The sequence below is a fragment of the Eptatretus burgeri genome, chromosome 8 (assembly GCF_056783735.1).
Source record: "Eptatretus burgeri isolate ZD-2024b chromosome 8, Ebu_testis_v1, whole genome shotgun sequence".
Lineage (NCBI taxonomy): Eukaryota > Metazoa > Chordata > Myxini > Myxiniformes > Myxinidae > Eptatretus > Eptatretus burgeri.
In genome coordinates, this window is record NC_140968.1 from 28733288 (window position 1) to 28755881 (window position 22594).

Genomic DNA, 22594 nt, shown 5'->3' on the forward strand with positions numbered 1-22594 from the left:
TATATGGATAATGTGTGTATTACATGTACCGGTATGTACTATAGATGTGTCTGAGGTAACTGACCTCACTGTACTTTAAGCTTATAGACTATGTTCAGTGCACATTGAAAATTCAGGTTGCACAGATGATCTTACAACACGGTTTCATGCAAGCTGTTGTGGACACCACAATAACCTAAATGTGTATTTCAATAAATTTGTTTTCTGAGGTCACTGACCTCATTTAAAGCACTTGTTCAGTCATGGTTGCATCCTATGATTATGTATAAAGGCTCTCCAGAAGATAAAGGGACCAACACATGGCAACATACCTTTTTAATGATTCCCAAAACAGACAAACTGCACTAGAATCGTGAAAAAATTACAATTTCAATGTAATTGAGGTCATTGACCTCTCACTATCCTCAGAGGTCAAATCTGACTTACCTTCCGATCTGAAAATGAAGGTTATGGTATGTACTAACACTGGTAAAAATTTCATGCTTTAGTCATAATTTGCACAATTGTTATGATTATCTGCTGCACTATCACGTTGTTGTTCTTGTGGACTTTTTTAGAGCCTCATGGAGGATCTCCAAGTCTTACTCACGTTGTTGTTCTTGTGGACTTTTTTGTTTCACAGCCTACAGTTTTCATCGAAACTTCCTGAAACTTGGCGTATATATGTAAAAATATCCTGCGCAGACAGTAACCATCTCCGATTTTGAAAATTCCTCCTAGAAAAAAGTTATGACGTCAAAATATCTCCGCTAATGGAAATCGCCTAAAAAATTATCTCCGAAACTAGGCAAGCTTTTTGAATTCTGTTTGCAGGAATCGAACAGGGCATTAGCAGAGATTAATTGCCGCACATATGATACATCACTATGACATCATATCAATTTTTATGATGTCATTCCTATTTTTTGACATTTTTTGTTTCATTTGTTTCACAGCCTACAGTTTTCATCGAAACTTCCTGAAACTTGACATATACATGTAAAAATACCCTGCGCAGACAGTAACCATCTCCGATTTTGAAAATTCCTCCTAGAAAAAAAAAAAAGTTATGACGTCAAAATATCTCCGCTAATGGAAATCGCCTAAAAAATTATCTCAAACTCGGGAAGCTTTTTGAATTCTGTTTGCCGGAATCGAACAGGGCATTAGCAGAGATGAATTACCACACATATGATAAATCACTATGACGTCATATCAATTTTTATGACGTCATTCCTATTTTTTGACATTTTTTGTTTCACAACCCAGAGTTTTCATCGGATCGTCGTGAAACTTGCCATGTATATGCAGAACGCCCACACGCAGGCAGTAACCATCTCCAATTTGGGAAATTCTTCCTAGAAAAAAGGTAACGTAGTAATATCGCCGCTAATGGAAATCGCCTATACCATTATCTCCGAAACTAGTTTGTTTCACAGCCTACAGTTTTCATCGAAACTTCCTGAAACTTGGCATATATATGTAAAAATACCCTGCACAGACAGTAACCATCTCCGATTTTGAAAATTCCTCCTAGAAAAAAAGTTATGATGTCAAAATATCTCCGCTAATGGAAATCACCTAAAAAACTATCTCCGAAACCAGGCAAGCTTTTTGCGGGAATCGAACAGGGCATTAGCAGAGATGAATTACCGCACATATGATACATCACTATGACGTCATATCAATTTTTATGACGTCATTCCTATTTTTTGACATTTTTTGTTTCACAACCCAGAGTTTTCATCAGATCTTCGTGAAACTTGCCATGTATATGCAGAAAGCCCATGTGCAGGCAGTAACCATCTCCGATTTTGGAAATTCTTCCTAGAAAAAAAGTTGACGTTATAATATCGCCGCTAATGGAAATCGCCTATACCATTATCTCCGAAACTAGGCAAGCTGTTTGAATTTTGTTTGTGGGAATCAAGCCGGGCATTAGCACAGATAATTTATCACAAACCTGATACATCACAATGACGTTATATTCGTTTTTATGATATCATCATTAATAGGACGAGGATCTTAGCTCATTCGAGCTTGTTTTTTTATTTAAGACAAGAAAAGCTCTGATCCTTGGCTCTGATCCTGAAATCATTTGTAAAGATGTTATTGCATGTTAAAGATGTTATAAAGATGAAGGTAAAGATGTTATTATAATATAATATTGCATGTTAAAGATGTTATTATAATATAATATTGCATGTTAAAGATGTTATTAAGATGAAGGTAAAGATGTTATTGCATGTTATTATAATATAATATTGTATGTTAAAGATGTTATAAAGATGAAGGTAAATATGTTATTGCATGTTATGATATAATATAACATTGCATGTTATTATAATATAATATTGCATGTTAAAGATGTTATAAATATGTTATTGCATACATCTGCTGAATATGAAATACGTCAAGACGTTTTCTCGTGGAGAAGACAGAACTGACATCCGTTGCTATGGGTCGACGGGAACGGATGGACGCGCATGCCCTCTTATATATCCTGTTGGGGTCAATTACGTTCAAAATCGAGATCAATACATTTGGACCTGCCAGTCAAGCCACAAAGGTGTCGGTTACATACACGACAACTCAGGACGATTAAGGACTTACTGCACCCACGGTTATCCCGATTACCAGATCGGATCATGAACCATTCATTGTGCTCTCTCTCCACACAGAGGGCGATCGGTTCTGCCAAAGCAACTCGTTTCGTCGGGTTACAATCCCGTCAGGTCGCCAAACCGACGCAGGTAGCTTGGGCAGCAATTTGTACGATGTTCAGGGTGCCGGCGATAGCTCGCCTACTCTTCACGAAGTTCGCCGTGGGATCTTTAACATCCACCAACTAATGCTGCCAGATGAGGCACCCGGCTTGACGTCCATCCGAAGGGACGGCACACATACACGTCGATGAATCACCGTGTCTGTGAAATGCCAGGATGGTGGTTTATCGCTGTGTCGGGATTCGAACCCTGACCGGTGTGCGTACCTCTCGGGCCTAGGCCATCCGACCAGCCCACCTGACACCACAGAGTGTAAATTACACAATCCCAAAACACGAGTCAGTCAATTAATAAGCAGAACCAGCGTACGTGTACATTTTAACTCGGCAACTAATATCCCTGACCATTAGGCCATTGGGTCAGTGGGTGTCTATTTAAGTACGTACTTACCCGACCGAATCAGTGAAAGAAAGAGTAAAAAAAAAAAAAAGTCGATGACAGAAATCATTTACCTTTTACACATCGACACCGGATTGGGAGAAGGAAGCCGTGACTCTCCGTGAATATTTACACCAGCCGCGGTTTCCTCACCACGGGCTCGTCATCGCTTCCGGACTCGAACCTCACGGACACCGACGGTGGGATATTTTATAATCACTCGACCTGGATCCTTATGACGATTTGTATTAACGATTAACCGAACAATTTGTTTCCCGATTTCTCAGACGAGTCACGAGACTTCATATTCTGCGCACTGCGATGTCTCTGCGAAGGTGTCGATCTACGTCAGCGGACAAGATGTACAGTGTGCAGTATTTTGTACAAACACCTTACGTACACGGTAGCTTTACGTTTTTATACGAACATTTCGGCGCTTTAACGGTCACATGGGGGCTCTCGTTTCACAAAATAAAAGCTAAAACACCTCCAGCACTTCCGCATTGGACACGTGACTCAATTCTGTCACGACTGTATGCTGACTGTATGTATAATAATGAGCTGTTCAGATCTACGAGAATCTATATAAGCCTAAAGAATAAGTGGTGCATCATGCATTGGGACATCTTGTTGGGTGGTCGCCAGACTTCCCTTATTTTCAGTTTTTCCGTCTGTCTGTATGTTTGCATGTAATGGACAGCTCTGGAGGCCAGAGGAGTCAACCGATTTTGATGAAACTTGACAAGTAGGTTCATACCAGGATCGAGTTGTATGCTTTTGAGCACCGTTGCTGTGGACACCACCGTTGCCTAGCAACGAGACTTTGAAATTTTTGAAAAATCCTAAAAAATTATATTTTTTCGAAAATCAAAAATCGGCTTCCGTGCTTTTATGCACACTATAATCAACCTCTTTGTCAAAAAATTTCAGCCCGATCCATCAAAAACTGTGACTAACTTTATGCAATTATGTAGTGACCACCCATGTCGCCTACCAGCTTGTATGTTTGTTTGTATGTAATGGACAGCTCTGGAGGCCAGAGGAGTCAACCGATTTTAATGAAACTTGACAGGTAGGTTCATTACAGTATCTAGTTCTATGCTTTTGAGCACCGTTGCTATGGACATCACCGTTGCCTAGCAACGGGACTTTGAAATTTTTGGAAAATTCATAAAAAAAATATTTTTTCGAAAATCAAAAATCGGCTTCCAGGCTTTTATACGCACTATAATCAACCTCTTTGTCAAAAAATTTCAGCCCGATCCGTCAAAAACTGTATGACTCTTATGCAATTGGGGAGCTACCACCCATGTCGCCTACCGGCTTGTCTTTCTCTCATCTATCAGGAATTGTTGGCCAATGATCTTTGGTGTCGAAGTTGCTAATTATACGAAACGCCAACACAAGGACAATTACAACCTCGTTGTGTAAGTACCAATGTGTTGGCACGATATCCTGTGGGACCAAGGCCCAAAAATAGCTGAAGGTGATGTCCTATTGTACCCCCATTCTGGTAATGAATGCGTTTGAGTATTCCGTGCAGAGTCCGGGATGGACCCTCAGTGGACTTGCACTCCACGCATACCCCCCTCTGCCCCATCATGATATCGTTTTGTGCAATTCTCACGATGACAGATGACGAGGCCAAAACCCATGAAATTTCGATGATAATCTCACAGTACATTTGCATAAGGGGTGACAACGTGGATGTGCCGACTTAGAAGAGATTATCCTGATGCTCACAGCAATGAGCAAAAGTAAAAGAATGACGGTGACTCAAAGAGTCTCTTGGTCTAAATTATGACGAATCGTATTTTTGATTTTTGGTTCACCTGGAACGTAGTGACAGGGAACTGATGGGATGGCATGTCGTACATCCTTAAATACTGGCAACTTCTCTGAAACTACGCATACAATTTCAATTAAACTTTACCACAACGTTCATTACCGTGGATGTACCAAAGATTGTTCATGCCATTAAAAAAAAAATCGGGTCCAAAGAGGGTCTATGGAGGCTGCCCCCCCCCCCCCAAAAGAGGTATTTGCTTCTTCTCCGAAAGCGCTCATCCAATTTTGAAGAAACTTGACCGCAACCTTTATGACCATAAAAAAATCCATAGGTATTGACTTTCTTCTCTGTTACATATTTTGTAGGTCATCCATACCTACCAGTAGTTCCCTGGTTATCTTATCCAGCCGTGACCAGGTGAGCACCCAGGGGTATTGCTCCAATGTTTTTCTCTTACCTGCTCATCTTTAAGTCAGAGAATGTGCCCTGAGCAGTCATCTGCAACGGTCCATACAAAAACAAACATGCATAAACTTTAATGTACAACATCAGCTCCACAATGAGAGAGATTTCGCAAATGTCCTGGTAATCATCAATTCGCCCGATATGGTACACAAAGAGCCACCCTCATCACACGAAGACCGACGAACGACATGAGGCCTTTAGATAATGGAGAAATTTATGAAACACAAGGACATTAAAGCGAGTAGTTGCACAGAGACCTTCAGTTGCTGAGTGTCTGATCTGCTCTGCATGATCAAATGTTACAAAGTTTGTTCTCATTTGAGAGAAGACCATTTGCACATCGATGCCACTGCTGATCCATCGTACAGTTCGGGGTTAATCTGGTAAGACACGGGGAAGCTTTGGAGCATTTATGCTGCTGGGTAGTGCGTCCCTCTGAGATTGTCCTCATTGTGTGGTCATTGCACTCTGATACCATGAAATACCACCAAGGAGCAGAAGAAGGGCAAAGGGCCAGAATTTATTTGAGAGCCAAAAAAACCCCCATAATCCTTCCCTTTATTGAGGACAGAAAAAAAAAACCATCAACAGATAAAGAACAAGTTGTGAATTGAAGAAGAAATCCAGACCTCAAATCCAACTAAAAGAAACCCGTCGATCATGATGCTTGCGATGAAAACGGAAGTGCACACAAAGGATATGATGCATTTAAGAAAGTGCTGAACATTCTCTATTGGGCTGGCAGGATGGCCTCGTGGTACACACTCATCTCTAAGTTGTCTCATGAAGGAGGTATGCACTCGACCGACTGTCCTTATAGTTTGAGGTGTTTTTACCCATATTTCCACACCCACAAAATATGTGCCCGTTTGACGTCAATCAGGAAATGCTTACATCTGGAAGTGTATCATGGTGGAAGAGAGCGTGCCCAAACACATTTCACAATTGTGACTGCGACTCCAGAAAGAAGAAATTAAATGCTGAATTAGCTCATGAACGATTTAGTTTTTAACAACAAATATTCGCTCATACCATGTGAATGATTCAAGACTGTTTTGACAGCTCTGGAAAGCCCCCCCCCCCCAGTTACTATCTTGCATCACACCCTCATTCGCTTCCCTCCATCCACCCCTCTGTCACTCCCTCCCAGGCAATGGAAGTTGACAGCGTGTAAGCATTTTACAGCCATGTGCATGTGTCTTGGTGCACACACCAGCCTTCCTGCTCTGCCAATGGAAGCAAACATATCATTTGTGGTGGTGCATTTTGTTTTACGTGATCAGCGTGACAAGAAGTGTTACCGGCTGTCTACAGGGGCATTCATGTATCATTTTTAATCAATAAAGTCGAGAATTTGTCACATTGTCTCCCTTCCTACTCGATCCACTCCTCGCTTCCCTCCCCATTCTCATTGATACATTAAAGTGGTGCTTATTTACAGTTCACAAAAAGAGGAAACGCAAAATGAACTCTCACCACACTAGTGTTTGTGCAAATACGCCCCCCTCGAGCTCTTCCTCGACTCTCTCGGGCTGTTCCACAAAGCCCTGAGAATGTCTCTCACTCCACAGAGCTCATGAGCAGCTGCGATGTCTAAATTATTTAAACTCACCCAACTGATTATAAATTATGTAAACAATACACGAAGAACGTACGCGATGTCAAACCCATGATGGCATTGCCAATCTTCATTGCACTGGACCTTTTAGCATTTCTTGGAGGCAGTTTTTCCCACCATGAAACAGGATTCCTTCCTTCTATATTTATGGCCACAATTATACACACCTTATCATGGGGGTGGCTGAGGGAGAAGGTTTTGGCGCAAGTCTTTCATGAACCGGCTGACCAGGCAGCACACATGGAAGTACCAGTGCCATGCGTTTTGTGCACATTTGCTATAAATCCAATATTTCTCCCTTCAACAAAGACAAATAAACTATTCACTGGATTCATTTATTGTCTAAAGGACAATGCAAAAGATTGCATGTTACTGTGAAGACCGATCAGGTTACAAAATAATACAATAAAAAGAATGGTGCAGCAATTCTTAACGTGACATTATTTTTCATGAAATAATTAAATTCATCCACCGATTCTTCCATGGTGCAGCAAATGTACGACAATCTTGAACAAACATTTCTTATACTGCAGTGGTGAGATGAGAATTCAGCGTTTCGTTTCTCTTGAACCTGTCAGAGAAAGGCTTCCAGAAGTCACCAAGACTTGCCACCTGGCTGAATGGAAAACGTCATTTGCGGTGGTGCATTATAATAGTTTAGTGTCCGGAGATTAACTCACCTTTGAGTCGTCGAACCTGGGTTTGTTTCTCGATCAAAGTCAGCTCGGTGTTTTACAGGCAGGGCATTACATCACAAAGTGCGGTCCTTCCAATGGACGTTAAAACTATCAGAGAGGACGCCCAGCTTAACTGATGGACGCTTAAAATCCCACATTGTGTTTCGACATAGTAGGCAAGGTATAGCTGGCACCACAACAAATTCCAAAATCCTCCCCCAACCGACAAACGGTGGCAATGCGTCAGTACAACTCCCCCACCACCCCACCCCAGAAACAATGCTATCTGCGGCCTGAACTAGTGATTGACCTCCGGCCCAATATGCATGAAAGTTTAAAATTAAAAGTCGATTAGAGACGACCTCTATATCTTGGCCGTTTTCATCAATGCCAAGTGTGCCAGTGTCTAACACATGGCAGCACACCTATAACCTGCCAGCCAAAATATGAAATAAATAAAAGAAAAACAAATTTGTCATAAAACATGGATATTACCCATTGTGAGAATGGACCAAATACTCCCAATTGGGAAGAGAATCGATCGATATCTCTCAAAAGTTAAAATGAGTGTACAGTCAAAATTTCACCCGATTTGTTGTTTTAACCGTTTGTGTGTCAAGCGGGACAAAGATGGCCTGTATAGCTGGTCTCACGCATCTACCATGGAAAACAAAAATCAACCATGTCCTAATTGACCATGTGTCTGACTTCGGCCAACCATAAATGCCATTGGTCCATAGGTAAAGGAACAGCAGGCGGAACTCAGCTGCAAGGGCATTCAGGTAGCAAAAAAAAAAAAGTTCTTTGCATAGTCTGTCAATGTATGCAGGCAGTCTTGTATCGAACAGAAGTTGTATACAACCCCAAGAGACATTCTCTACAAAACGACACATTGGTCAATGTATGCTTACCTGAACGAAAGAATATTGGGTTATTGGGTTTGGGGTGGGGTGGGGAAGACAAATGGTTATGCAATAAAAACTTCATTTAGGAGAAGAAAGAAAAGTTTGATTCGAAAATTTACAGGGTTACACAAGGTCCAAAGTAGGCCTGCCCACCACACCAAAAGGTTGATGGCTGTGGGATTTCCATCAACCACCAATCTGGCGATTCTGACCTCTCATCCCTGTCCCAAGAGACACCGTCCAGTGAGCTGCAGGCCCGATAGTAATGGCAGGGGCGCCCCGCCTTATCATCATAAGGAGGCGCGAGGATGTCCAAAAAGGCAGCAGGGCCAAATACCGCAGATACCTGGCAATACAATCAAAACCAACTTTGGAGTCAGTGTCAAACTTGTAACCTTGCAACCTCAGTTACAAGGTACAGATTACATTTTTTTTCTCTTTTTTTAAAAGCTCACAACACCTCAGTGTCATAATGACTGCTGACAAAATCACGAACAAGTACGGCAAAAGGATTTGGATTCGTTTTCAAAAGAGTAAATTTCCTTAATAAACCACTCGACTTTAGTAGTTGGACAGCAATGTAATGCAGTTTTGGCTGAACCTCATGAATGTTGCCTTTTTCTGGGGTGAGAATACAAGGTTGATGGAAGGTGTCCAGCTCCACTCTTTCCGAAAAGGTAGCTCTTTGCGATGTACCGCACTACGGGAATGGAGTGAGAGACAAGAAATAAACACAAACACAGAAAAAAAAAATCAAATGTTCACAAAAAGGATGCAACAATTGTTGACTAATTGGATGCCCGTTTAAAACAGTAAAATGCACACCAGTTGGTTTGGGATTAAATTCATACAAACCAAGGATCAGAATACCAGAAACATGGCTGCACAATAAATTGTATAAATGATCGCTTAGTCCGTGAAGCCCATTTCTCAACATTGCAAAAAAAGTGAACATAAATAATAAAACCTGGGTGATCAGATTTCAGAAGAAAATTTAAATATATATATATATATATATAGCTCATTGTAACCACTCAATGACTGACTGATATTAATCTTCGGAACCTTCGGTTACCTCCACCAAAGAGGTATTTGTTTTCTTCTCAAACGATACACACAATTCCGATGAAACAGACAACCTTCATCACCCATGACCTACCAAAGTTTGTTCATGACATTAGAAAAATCTGGCTCCAAGGGGATTTAAGGGGGGTTTCCCCCCAAAATAAGCATTTGCTTTCTTCCCTCCACAAGCATTCCATTTATATACCAAGACTGAGATTTTCTCCACTCTTTAGTTTGATTAATACTTGGTTTGACCATTTATATATTACAAAAAAACGCGGCGGTAGCCCTTAAAAAACCCTAACCCATCTTCCCATCGTTAAAACACAATCTATTCTATTCACTCTATCATACAATATCCATATGGAACACAATCTATTCCATTATCTAAAATAAATCTCTTATCATCAAAGGCTCCTAATGCCTTTTTATTTACTTCTTCACTCTATATATGTTATGTTTATAACTTCTTATTGTATTCATTTTCCTATATTCTTCTTTCTTATTCATCAAACAATTATAATAATTTCTAAAAGTTATTGATTTCTTTATTACATATTTCTTTATTCCCTTTAACCTCTTATCAATCTGATCACCATACTTATAAGCATATGCCTTTGCTCTCAATCCAATAAACTCACTCATTACTTTTCCACCCAACTCATCCTTAAACTTACCAATAACCTTTTCATTCTTTTTGGAAAATAACTCACTCTTCTTGCTGAAATTACTTGTATCATATACTCCAATATTTTTCTTCATATCTTTATAAACATCATCAGTTTTTATATCTAGGATAAAACTATCAGTGTCCATATACAACAATGAAACATTTTCACCATATTCTTTCTTTAAGTCATTATACAAATAATCATACATCAATATCTTTGATAAATCAAGAACTGCTGTTCCAACATAAATTGGTTTATCCATTACAATACTTTCCTTTTTCATATGAATTGCAGAAAAGTTCTCTGAAAAAACCTCTTCTCTCTCAAAACTTGGTTTATTTATCAATCTCGAAGCTTCTTTCCAAGATGTTGCGAATCTAATGTTTTGCCTGTTTCTACCATTTTCCATAGTCTTTCCAAATACAGCATTATTCATTAATTTATAAAAGTCCCCTTCAAATTTTACTTTTGTATTTGCTCTCATATCTGTATTGAATTGAATATACTTTTTCACCCAAGGACTTTGTTTAAATTTTAAAACTCTATGAATTTTAGCTACTCTCAATCCTTCTCTCAAAAACTGTTTTAAGCTTCTCTGATGCAAAACATATCCCTCTTTATCATAGAATGTTGTTAATAACTTTTCTGTTGATTTACCTTTAATATTAAAACTTTTATGATAATCACTTAACCATTCTTTCTTTGGGGTTTCTTTCTCACATGCAAAAGGAAGATCTTTATGCTTATTATGAAGATCACTCGGGTACCTCAAATCAACTTCAAAATAATAACCTTCTTCTTCGTCATTCAATTCCTCTTGAGAAGAAATAACAATATTCATCAAAGCCTTTTCTTCCACTCACTCTAATTTACCATAAGGCAGAGATTGAGACATTGCCCATCCATACAAATTATTAGCATCAAAATACATCAAATAATTACTATCTTTTTCACTATCATAATTTGGAAGATATTTATTATTTGCTTTAGCATATCTTTTTGAACATACTTGTGATATTCCACCTCTCTTGGACTTCTCAATCATCAAAAGCATATCAACATCACTGATTAAATCTATATCTTGTTTTGTCATTTTCAACATTGCACTCCAAGCTAAACCAGGAGCTGTGAAATAGTGGGCAGGATCTAATCCATAACAATTTTTATTATGACAGAGTGATCTAAAAGCTTCAAACACATCAGCTAACAATAAAACATCTGTTTTTAGATATAAATCATGATATTCTCCAAGGTTCTTTATCTTAAATATTTTCCATATTTCTTGTGCGTGTTTATATTCCTTATCACTTATCTCTTCTTCATAAAGGTTATTAGAAACTTTCTTTTGAAGGAAGTTGTGTTTCTTTAAATCTCATAAATGAATCCATATAATCATAAGGATAAATTCCCTTACTTGTAAGAATTTTCTCTTTACTTTGAATTTCATTCCTTGTTTGAATTTCCTCTCTCGTAAGGATTCCTTCTTTAATCAGAATTTCATCTTTAATCTGAATTTCCTCTTTAGTTAGAATTTCATTCATTGTTCAAATTTTCTTTATAATTAGAATTTCATCTTCAGTTAGAATTTCTTCATTAATTAGAGTTTCCTCGTTACTTTGAATTCTCTCTTTAATCTGAATTTCCTCTTTAGTGAGAATTTCCTCTTTTGGAAAGAATGAATTAAGATTTGGAAAAAGAGTCTGTGGAGCTTAAGGCCCGGTCACACCTTGACGTTTTAGCCAGCGATGGCAACGTATTAAAATGTATCTAAAACGCTGGCTTACGTTGAACTTTTGATGTTTTTTTTTAAAGATTCGGACGTATTCATAGCGACTTGGTCTTATGTATAACGCATTGGTAACGGACACAGAACGTTTCGTTGTGTTATAGATAACTTATACCAACGAATGCTGAACCTGTTGTCGGCCTACACAACCGATGCCCAACGATAGTCTAACTTAGGCATAGCGCGTTGCACGCATCGCCGACGATGTCGTGACGTAGCCTATTAAAAGGCTGACGCACAACGATTCGAATCATAACTGCCGTAGAAATGGAAGTGTCAACATCGCGGTCACACCTTGGCGATCTTGCCAGTGTATGCCGACCTAAGAAAAATGTGTCTAAAACGTTGGGGCACGTCAAATACTGTACGAGTAAGTTTGGTATACGTGAGTACAACGCTAAAGTACGCTATCATACGTCGTAGTAAGTAGAGTACGTCAAGAAATTTTAAACATGTTCAAAATTTTACAACGTACTCGGCGTATGACACACGTTCCGCATGCGATGGGGATAAGTTTTACACACGATATGTGGACGCTTACACACGTCCACAAAGGCTACTTATAAGCTACTCATAAGTCGAAACACGTCGCGGTAATGTCTTTTTTACGCGAAACATTTCTAACTTATGTTCTTATTATTTCTAACTTTTCTTCCAAATGACCCATCGCAATTAGTTAATGGACTGTTATTGTTGTTAGGTAGTAAGAAGGCTGGAAATAACAATTATTTTCATGTTCATCAACTGGTCTAAAATGGCTGATGCTTCATTAAAAAACAATTGTTATTTCCAGCCTTCTTACTACCGAACAACAAGAACAGTCTATTAACTAATTGCGATGGGTTATTTGGAAGAAAACTAACACCTGAACCAAGGATACTTAAAGCCTGAATAATGTGTTTCTCCTTCTCATTCTTCCTACTTTTACCAGAAAGAATAACCCTATAATTTAGAGTGTTCAGCAGATCAATATATACTCTATCATCATTATTTTCCATATCCAATGGTTTATCAATATACTTTAATTCATCCCTCACAGTTGAACCTTGTCTTCCATCTTTTGTGAGAAGAAACATTAATCTCGGAGTTAGTGTAACAGGGGGTTGAGCAGAACCCAAGAACCTTAATTCATCATTAAATATCAATTCCTTTTATTGAAGAAGATGAAATATTGCTGGTTGTTCTGTTGGAATGAGTCCTGCTTTGGTTTTTGAATCCGCTGAATATTCATTGTTTTGAAGAGCATTCACAATATAATCAGGGGGTTGATTAATCTCTTCCAGTTGTTGAAATAAACCTTCATCATCATATACCTTTAATTCTCCTAAATGCTCTAATTCTTCCTCCGTCATTTGATCAAAATCTTTTAACATTTGAAGTTTTTTAGGAGTATATTCTACTGTGGGAACTGTGGAAACATCTTTCATTTTTTTTGGGAAGTTTTTAAAAGTGCTTTAAAAAATTTCTCTTGTTTTCTTTCAAATGCTTCTTCGCCCGTTAGTTTCTGTCTGCGTTTCTTCTTTATGTCTTCCTGCTGTTTTACAACTTTTGAAACCAACTCTTGATGTTCCTTAAATCTTCTTGCTCTTTCTTTCGCATCCATTTATTTATTGTAAAATATAATTTAATGAATTGTAAAGATCAACAGAGAAATTTTCCTTTTCTTCATCATTCAAGTAGATGTGTTCAAATAAATCCTTTTCTTTAAATATTTCATCAAATTATTTATTAACATTAATGCGAGTTGTAATTTCTTCTTCACTAATACTTGCATCTCTGCTTTTCATACGTTTGCGTTGAGTTTCTTCATCAACATCAAAACCGAATGATAAAATCTTCACTCCGCTCAGATGTTTAATAATTTGTCTGGTTCCTTCTGGATTCGTTTCTAATATCCCAACACCACCAGATTTTAGTTTCCTTAACTCACTCTTACAATGTGAATATTTTGTTGTACCAAGAGAAACCTCCTCAAATATTTGACCTTCATTCCTCAATTGCATATGTTCCTCCACTGAAATATAGTGATAATCTTCACCTTTTACTTCGCCAGGTCTTATTGCTCAAGTTGTTGTTGATACAATGCGTATCACGGGGTGTTTTTCAAGTAAATTTACAATATTCTCATTTGTACTACACAAGAACCTTGATTTATGAAAGTTTTTTTTTTTTCCAGAAGCAAATTTACCCACAAGATTTACAATAATAGTTGTCATTTATATATGTTATTGTTTATAAAACAAAAAATATATCCCTTAATATCTCATCTTGTTTCACAACAATATATTTATATTTTTCAGTCGTGTGCTTCATGTAATCCTCAAATTTCTTTTTACTACATAATGTAGAACAATTATCTCTCCAAAAATTATTGATATCTATTGAATTTAACTTGAATAACATAAAAGTATTAGCATTGTTTCTGATGGAACGACGAGGAAGTTGAAAGTACGATTGACTAAGATAAATACAATTACAAGAAGAATGTCTCCCTCTTGTGTAGTAGCTGTCCATTACCGTTTGGTTTCTCTCATTAACACAATCATCAAAGATAACGAGGTTCTTTTTTGATTTATCCAAATCTTTGGGAGACGGTATATCATCCGTATTATCACTAAGAATACAAGTTATAGGATTTGATTTCTTTTTACATCTCTGTGCATCACAAAATAGTTGAATTATATCTTCAATGTTATAATCATTTAGGTTTTTTTGACGTTTAAATAAACCGATTATATCTTCTTTTTGAAGACCAGCATTAAAACCTTGTGAGAGTAGTTGATACTCTGGTTGAAAACTCGACTTTGTGAAAATTATTAAATTATCATAATCTAAAAAGTTGGGAGTGAGGAGCATCTTTAAAAGTAAGCAGGTTTTTCCACATCCACTTGAACCAACAATGAGACATCTTAATGAATTTGGGAGATTTTTATGGTTGTTAAATTTTATCTTATTTTCCCAAATGGGTAAAAAATCATTCATTTATATATTTGGAAAACAGGTTATTTAATTTATTATTAGCTTTTTTAGAAACTCTATATTTTATCCTAAGTTCAGGTTTAATTTCAAGATAATCCATTATTTTATTTATACAATATCTTGTGTTGATATTTCCCTGAAAATTACATCCATGAATAATATATAAGAACAATCCTTTGAATATTTCTCTTATACGTTCAGTTTCTTCCCTTGTAAGGAAAGGTGTGTTATCACCCTCGTACTTTTCATTCATTTCTCTAATCAATCTTGTAAAGTAATTCATTTTTGGTGTAAATCTAAAAATTATTTTCCTTTTTATATTTTTTATTATCATTAATTAGAAGATAATCACAGAATATGCATTGTTTATAGGCTTTTGACTCTGTTTAATCCCCGTCTTTCACACGCAGGACAATTCTCAAATTTGTCATATGGAGAATCAGGAAAGTCGAGCATATTTATAAAGTAAAACTTTACTTAAACTGAAATTCATCTATACTTTCAGTTGTATATTGACTCATATTTAATAATATTACCATCGATATCGATATACTTTTTTTCATTATCAGATTCAACGACAACATTTTTTATATTAAAGGTAACTTTAAAATGATCGTTAACTACTATTGAACGAAATGTCATTTCACCTGATATATTAATATCCTTTATTTCATCAGGATTTACATCTTTAGGGTTGTTGAAAAAAATACAAATTTCTCCTTGCATATTACAGATGGTCTTATCTTTTCTTTCTAAAGCTTCATCCATAAGGTTTTTGTTTTTTGATACTTTTTCTTGTTTCATTGCTTTTTCTAGTTTTGAATATATTACCAGAAGGAGAGGAGAAACTTTTGTTCGAGATACTTTAATTGATGTTCTACCAGGTATACTAAAAGCCCTTCCACTGAAGGAAATTGAAGAACTCATATTATTTACCATAATTGTTTTTATCCAATAGTTGTTATATTTATCTTTGTTCAATTTTACATCTTTGACATATTTCTCAGTATCTTTAACAAATGAAGAGATCGATTGAAACTTGTCTTTTGTGTCTTGAAACATTGTATTTATTAAGTGAAAAAGTTGGAGGATAAAATGGTTTTAAGCACAGATTCACCTGTAAAATAAACGAAATTTTCATCAAGAAAATTTTAGTATATAAATATGGTGAATACAACATACTGCGATGTTTGTAATCACAAATATAAACATTATAGAAAACACCTCCGAACCAACAAACACACATTTAATCTATTTCATAAAATATCTCCTCTTGAGTTGGAAAGAAAACATTGTGATATCTGTTCAATGGATGTTTTGAAGAGAAGTTATAATAAACATCTTCAATCACAAAAACACAAGAAAAATGAGTTTAAAGTAAAGGGAGACTATTATATTGAAAACACTAATGGGGCATTTAAAGGGCATATAAAAATAAGGATTTTTCAATTTGGAGAACCCGGTCCATCATCAATAGCTGAATCAATTGAAATAGTGAAACCCGATGTTGAAAAATTTATTAAAAAGACATTAAAAGAAATGAAAACTTTAAAGTTTTATATGGGAGTGAAAATGAATATGAAAAGACAAGATGAAGAACATACTCCTTATATGAGAACAGATCTTCATTTTATAACATCATTTCAAGATTTTTTGAATAGTGGGGTTTATGAAGAACTATCAAGACAAGAGGAGGATGTTGATAATACAGTGGTAGGAAGTGGATTCAATATTAAAAAAAATCATCTTTTTAGATATACACATTCTAAAATCAAACCCTCTTAAAGCTTCTTCTTATATTGAATTACCAAAAGAAATAAAACTAAAGAAGGCAGTTGTTAATATTAAGAACAATGATAATAAATGTTTTCTCTGGTCTGTTCTTGCTCACTTTCATCCACCAAAATGTAATTCAGAAAGAGTAAAACAATATATGAAATATGAGAATACCTTGGACATTAAAGATTTTAAATTCCCAATGCCACTAACAGATATTCCTAAATTTGAGAAAAAGAATAATCTTTCTATTAATGTATATGGATTAACGGATACAAACAAAGTTCAAATATTAAAAATTTCAAACAACTATAAAAATGAAGAAACACACATTGATCTTTTATATTTTAGTGTTGGAAAGAATTCACATTACACATGCATCAATAATTTATCAAGATTAATCTCTTCTCAGGTATTCAGAACAGCAAACAAAATATATCCTTGTAAGCGATGTCATAATTCATTTCATACAAAAGAACGATTAGAACAACATTCAAAATATTGTAGTAATCATAAATCAGCTGTAATTACAATGCCTAAACCTGGTGAAAAGATTTCTTTTGAAGATTATAATAAATCTATCATGCACCCATTTGTGATATACGCTGATTTTGAGTGTATCCTTAAAAAGATAAATACTGCTTCTCCTAATCCAAAAGAATAATATACAAATAAATATCAAAAACATATTCCTTGTGGTTTCTGTTATTATATCAAATCATCTGTTTGAGAAAAGTATAACAAACTTGAACATTATCGTGGAAAAAAAGCTTCACAAGAGTTTGTAAAACGATTGGAAAAGGATTGTATAAGACTCACTAAATTAATGAAAGAAACAAATGAACCGATGAAATTCACCAAAGAAGAAAAATTAGAATTTAGAAAGAACAATATCTGTCATATTTGTGAGGGGGAAATTGAGGAGTCTAAAGTTAGGGATCATTGTCATCTTACTGGTAAATATAGAGGTCCCGCTCATTCCTGTTGTAATCTTAATTATAAATTACCTTCTTTTATTCCAGTCTTTCTTCACAACAGCGCCAACTATGATACACATCTATTTATAAATGCATTTTCAAAAACACCAGGGAATATTTCTGCCATAACAAACACAAGTCAAAAGTATATTTCATTTACCAAAATGATATTCACAAAACCTTTAACTCGTATTAGGTTTCTAGATTCTTACAAGTTTATGGGAACACCACTAGCCTACCTCGCATCAAATCTAAAGGCCTGGTCACACCTTGACGTTTTAGCCAACGTATGCCGATTTTTGAATTTTTTTTCTAAAACGCTGGCACACGTTGAATACGTTATGGGTAAGTTTTGATAACATTGAGAGCACGCTGAAAAACACTGCCATACGTCATTGTATGTTGGCTTTAAACGTTGTACTTTTTGGTTGTCCTCAAATTTTTTCATGCTTGAAATTTCATGACGTATGCCGGCGTATGACTCACACGTTCCGCTACGCTGGCCACAAGTTGTATGCACGGTCTGCGATCGTTGACAGACGTCAACACATGCTACTTGTAAGTTAATCATAAGTTGAGACACGCCGAGGTAATGTTTAGCGTACTCGAAACTTATTTCTAACCTATGATTAACATGTTGTTGGCACGTTACGCGATCGTTGCCACACATCGACAGACGTTACTTTTAAGTTACTCATAGGCTGAAAGACGTCGGTATAATGGATCGACCTTGCGTCAGCGTCCACGGCCACGGCCAGGACACTTATATGCAGCATTCTTCAAACTTTTCTTCGGCATGACGAGGATGTTCACACTTCGATGTCTAGCTTGGCTATGATTCCAATTGTCCATCGGCAGCGTCTATTTAAAATAGTCGAGTTTGAGTGTTTTAACACGTTCAGAAGAAACGCTTCAAATTTCCAAACCCCAGCGTCAAAAAACAAAGGCGAGTGACAGCAATTTAAATCATTCATTGTAAACAATGAAAATAGTTGAGTGGTACCGTTTAAAAGTCATCGAGTGTAAAAAAAAATCCAATTGTTGAGCGCAAGCGTCTACTTTCAAAAGTGGAGATGCAGCCAATTAAATCGTTGAGTTTATCATTTAAATCGTTAAATTGTTAAACGCAAGGACGATCCATCATAACCCACACCCTCCCCCTCACACTCACCTACTACTGCCAACATGAACAAACTACTACTAATACTAATACTAATACTAATACTGATACTGTTACTGCTGACATGGACATCGACTCAAAAAGGACTCGAAAACACTGTTGGCTTCCCCTTTTATGAGCAGCATTTTTATATACCAATTCCCAAAACCGCTGGGAACACGTCTTTATATGGCAGTTGTAAGCGAGAAACACGTTCATTTTTTTTTTTTTTTGTCGACCGGAAGACGTCATTGGAATACGTCTACATACGTCGATGTGTGTTGGGACTACGTAAAGAATTGGTTCAAAGCACGTCAAACATAAGTTAGAAATAAGTTTCGCGTAAAAAAGACATTACCGCGACGTGTTTCGACTTATGAGTAGCTTATAAGTAGCCTTTGTGGACGTGTGTAAGCGTCCACATATCGTGTGTAAAACTTATCCCCATCGCATGCGGAACGTGTGTCATACGCCGAGTACGTTGTAAAATTTTGAACATGTTTAAAATTTCTTGACGTACTCTACTTACTACGACGTATGATAGCGTACTTTAGCGTTGTACTCACGTATACCAAACTTACTCATACCGTATTTGACGTGCCCCAACGTTTTAGACACATTTTTCTTAGGTCGGCATTCGCTGGCAAGATCGCCAAGGTGTGACCGCGATGTTGACACTTCCATTTCTACGGCAGTTATGATTCGAATCGTTGTGCGTCAGCCTTTTAATAGGCTACGTCACGACATCGTCGGCGATGCGTGCAACGCGCTATGCCTAAGTTAGACTATCGTTGGGCATCGGTTGTGTAGGCCGACAACAGGTTCAGCATTCGTTGGTATAAGTTATCTATAACACAACGAAACGTTCTGTGTCCGTTACCAATGCGTTATACATAAGACCAAGTCGCTATGAATACGTCCGAATCTTTAAAAAAAAACATCAAAAGTTCAACGTAAGCCAGCGTTTTAGATACATTTTAATACGTTGCCATCGCTGGCTAAAACGTCAAGGTGTGACCGGGCCTTAAGCTCCACAGACTCTTTTCCAAATCTTAATTCATTCTTTCCAAAAGAGGAAATTCTCACTAAAGAGGAAATTCAGATTAAAGAGAGAATTCAAAGTAAAGAGGAAACTCTAATTAATGAGGAAATTAATGAAGAAATTCTAACTGAAGATGAAATTCTAATTATAAAGAAAATTTGAACAATGAATGAAATTCTAACTAAAGAGGAAATTCAGATTAAAGATGAAATTCTGATTAAAGAAGGAATTCTTACGAGAGAGGAAATTCAAACAAGGAATGAAATTCAAAGTAAAGAGAAAATTCTTACAAGTAAGGGAATTTATCCTTATGATTATATGGATTCATTTATGAGATTTAAAGAAACACAACTTCCTTCAAAAGAAAGTTTCTATAATAACCTTTATGAAGAAGAGATAAGTGATAAGGAATATAAACACGCACAAGAAATATGGAAAATATTTAAGATAAAGAACCTTGGAGAATATCATGATTTATATCTAAAAACAGATGTTTTATTGTTAGCTGATGTGTTTGAAGATTTTAGATCACTCTGTCATAATAAAAATTGTTATGGATTAGATCCTGCCCACTATTTCACAGCTCCTGGTTTAGCTTGGAGTGCAATGTTGAAAATGACAAAACAAGATATAGATTTAATCAGTGATGTTGATATGCTTTTGATGATTGAGAAGTCCAAGAGAGGTGGAATATCACAAGTATGTTCAAAAAGATATGCTAAAGCAAATAATAAATATCTTCCAAATTATGATAGTGAAAAAGATAGTAATTATTTGATGTATTTTGATGCTAATAATTTGTATGGATGGGCAATGTCTCAATCTCTGCCTTATGGTAAATTAGAGTGGGTGGAAGAAAAGGATTATGAAAAGGCTTTGATGAATATTGTTATTTCTTCTCAAGAGGAATTGAATGACGAAGAAGAAGGTTATTATTTTGAAGTTGATTTGAGGTACCCGAGTGATCTTCATAATAAGCATAAAGATCTTCCTTTTGCATGTGAGAAAGAAACCCCAAAGAAAGAATGGTTAAGTGATTATCATAAAAGTTTTAATATTAAAGGTAAATCAACAGAAAAGTTATTAACAACATTCTATGATAAAGAGGGATATGTTTTGCATCAGAGAAGCTTAAAACAGTTTTTGAGAGAAGGATTGAGAGTAGCTAAAATTCATAGAGTTTTAAAATTTAAACAAAGTCCTTGGGTGAAAAAGTATATTCAATTCAATACAGATATGAGAGCAAATACAAAAGTAAAATTTGAAGGGGACTTTTATAAATTAATGAATAATGCTGTATTTGGAAAGACTATGGAAAATGGTAGAAACAGGCAAAACATTAGATTCGCAACATCTTGGAAAGAAGCTTCGAGATTGATAAATAAACCAAGTTTTGAGAGAGAAGAGGTTTTTTCAGAGAACTTTTCTGCAATTCATATGAAAAAGGAAAGTATTGTAATGGATAAACCAATTTATATTGGAACAGCAGTTCTTGATTTATCAAAGATATTGATGTATGATTATTTGTATAATGACTTAAAGAAAGAGTATGGTGAAAATGTTTCATTGTTGTATATGGACACTGATAGTTTTATCCTAGATATAAAAACTGATGATGTTTATAAAGATATGAAGAAAAATATTGGAGTATATGATACAAGTAATTTCAGCAAGAAGAGTGAGTTATTTTCCAAAAAGAATGAAAAGGTTATTGGTAAGTTTAAGGATGAGTTGGGTGGAAAAGTAATGAGTGAGTTTATTGGATTGAGAGCAAAGGCATATGCTTATAAGTATGGTGATCAGATTGATAAGAGGTTAAAGGGAATAAAGAAATATGTAATAAAGAAATCAATAACTTTTAGAAATTATTATAATTGTTTGATGAATAAGAAAGAAGAATATAGGAAAATGAATACAATAAGAAGTTATAAACATAACATATATAGTGAAGAAGTAAATAAAAAGGCATTAGGAGCCTTTGATGATAAGAGATTTATTTTAGATAATGGAATAGATTGTGTTCCATATGGATATTGTATGATAGAGTGAATAGAATAGATTGTGTTTTAACGATGGGAAGATGGGTTAGGGTTTTTTAAGGGCTTCCGCCACGTTTTTTTGCAATATATAAATGGTCAAACCAAGTATTAATCAAACTAAAGAGTGGAGAAAATCTCAGTCTTGGTATATAAATGGAAAACATAATGAATGTGAAAAATATCAAATAAGTCTTATTGAAAAAATAACTAAAACAAAGGTAAATAAAACAAATAAGCGAATCAATTTAAAAAGTAGTAAGTTAGAGGATGTAAAGAAAAAAATGAATATCCTTGAATGGACTGAAAACTTTGATGGTTATCAATTGAACAATGAAAAAACAATTTACTATAATCTCAAAATGATATGTGGCTCAGGAGGTGGTCAAACAAGAGCATTAAGAGAAGTTTATCATTTCGTAATGGCACAAAAGGGGTATCTTAAAAAATATAAAGATTCAAATGTTTTGTTTTTCAATATTTTAGATGGGGATTATTGTGCAAAG

At 35.9% G+C, this 22594-nt stretch overlaps 1 protein-coding gene and 2 long non-coding RNA genes across 4 annotated transcripts in view; 1 reads left to right on the top strand and 2 right to left on the bottom strand.

The window, feature by feature from the left end:
• Window positions 1-3665, bottom strand: part of LOC147021407 (bis(5'-adenosyl)-triphosphatase enpp4-like) — a 70401-nt gene extending 66736 nt beyond the window's left edge. Inside the window, exon 1 of one of the 2 annotated variants that reach the window (XM_085891321.1) lies at window positions 3218-3663. The gene's annotated coding sequence lies outside the window, so the exon portion shown is untranslated. Of the gene's footprint in view, window positions 1-3217 lie in introns of both variants that reach the window. The other variant, XM_085891323.1, reaches the window with a different exon arrangement.
• Window positions 3430-6757, top strand: LOC147021409 (uncharacterized). The gene is made up of 2 exons (XR_015060785.1): window positions 3430-3505; window positions 6548-6757. It is a non-coding gene; the product is annotated as an uncharacterized LOC147021409 (long non-coding RNA).
• A 574-nt stretch (window positions 6758-7331) lies between these two features.
• Window positions 7332-12046, bottom strand: LOC147021410 (uncharacterized). Its single transcript, XR_015060784.1, has 2 exons — window positions 9199-12046; window positions 7332-8943 (listed from the first exon to the last, which is right to left on the bottom strand). It is a non-coding gene; the product is annotated as an uncharacterized LOC147021410 (long non-coding RNA).
• Window positions 12047-22594: the final 10548 nt, after the last annotated feature.